Here is a 1359-nt window from a genome sequence, read left to right as displayed (position 1 = left end):
CACACACACACACACACACACACACACACACACACACACACACACACTCTCAATATGTATGTTGAGTCCTCTGGGGCAGAATAACAGGGTCCCGTGGTTTTCCTTATCTGCTGTGGAGTGGCTATTTTAAGCTGTGCGTTTAACACACAGACAACCTGCTACATGTAATAGATGACTGTGGGGAGCAACAGAAATCCTACTAGCGGGCGTATGTATGTCTGTGTGCATATCTGCACGCGTGATTAGGTATGTCTGTTGCCGGGTGTGCTGCGAGAGAGTTCGGCCATCTGCAGAGCAACAAGCCAGGACCTCAGTGACCGTCTAGATAAAATATGCATCGCCTTTTCTCATCCTGTGTCTTCGCTCTCTGTGCTGCATGTGTCTGGCTGGTATCCTTTGTTTCCATCACATCCCACCCTTTCTATCTTTTTTTTTTTTTTTTTTTTAATCCAGGTGTAGTTAACTGTGAGAGGACACTCGGGTGTTCGACTGGGCAATCAGCGGCTGTTCAGACGAGGAGTTAACCATCACATCTCAAGTTGCGGTGAGCTGAAAGAACGTTTGCTTGCGGCGCTGTGTTTGACTGGCAGTTTGACTTTGCACAAGTTCAACTTTCATTTTTTGGTACCTTGAGGCTCAACACCCAATGAGGACGTCTGACATCAGACTGACACAGACTGTGTTTAACCTCCGCATGGAACAGGAAACGCCCAGCATCATCAGCACCTTCTGTTGGCTCTCTTTTTCACTGTCTGCTGAGTCCCAATTGGTCTCATGTCCTGATGTAGCTCCTTCTTAGTCTCAGAGGTGAAAAGTGCAGTGAGATAAACAAAGGAAGGTGGGGGGGGCATCATATTAATGAATTAAAAGCTCTAATCACGCTCGTAGCTGTGAGGGATTTCCAGTCCTACATTTGGCAGAATCTGGAAGCGCCGCTGCTCTTTAATTGTGGCTCTCCGTTCTTCATCAGTCGAGAGGGGCCGCATCTCGCAGCTATTTTGAATACGTGCGCAACAGCGGCGCTGCTCTTCACACAACGAGCACATTCTCACCGCCAGCCATTGTCGCTTAGCTCTTGGAAAGCGCTGCCGTCGGTGCAGCAACTGGCGGGGGAGCAGAGCTGGAGACGAGTCAGCCTCCGCCGCCGCCGCCGCTGCTGCCTGGGAGCGGATCCGAACTGGCTGTTTGGAAGAGAAAAGTGTTCCCAAGTCTTCAGAGAGAAGCACTCTGGTTCAAAGCCAGGGAAACTGGCACACGGCGAGAGAGCAGGGGGGAGGCAGATACAGAGATGGAGGATGAGGGAGACAGACAGAGAGAGAGAGAGAGAGAGAGAGAGAGAGAGAGAGAGAGAGAGAGAGA

General features: G+C 50.6%; 1 protein-coding gene across 1 annotated transcript in view; it reads right to left on the bottom strand.

Moving 5' to 3' along the window:
* itfg1 (integrin alpha FG-GAP repeat containing 1) overlaps positions 1–1359 on the bottom strand; it is a 130943-nt gene that overhangs the window by 8105 nt on the left and 121479 nt on the right. The gene's annotated exons all lie outside the window — the stretch shown is intronic.

Source organism: Anarrhichthys ocellatus, unplaced genomic scaffold, assembly GCF_004355925.1.
Source record: "Anarrhichthys ocellatus isolate YVR2014 unplaced genomic scaffold, GSC_Weel_1.0 scaffold6, whole genome shotgun sequence".
In the NCBI taxonomy this organism is placed as follows: Eukaryota; Metazoa; Chordata; class Actinopteri; order Perciformes; family Anarhichadidae; genus Anarrhichthys; species Anarrhichthys ocellatus.
This window is presented reverse-complemented; position numbering and strand designations above follow the sequence as displayed.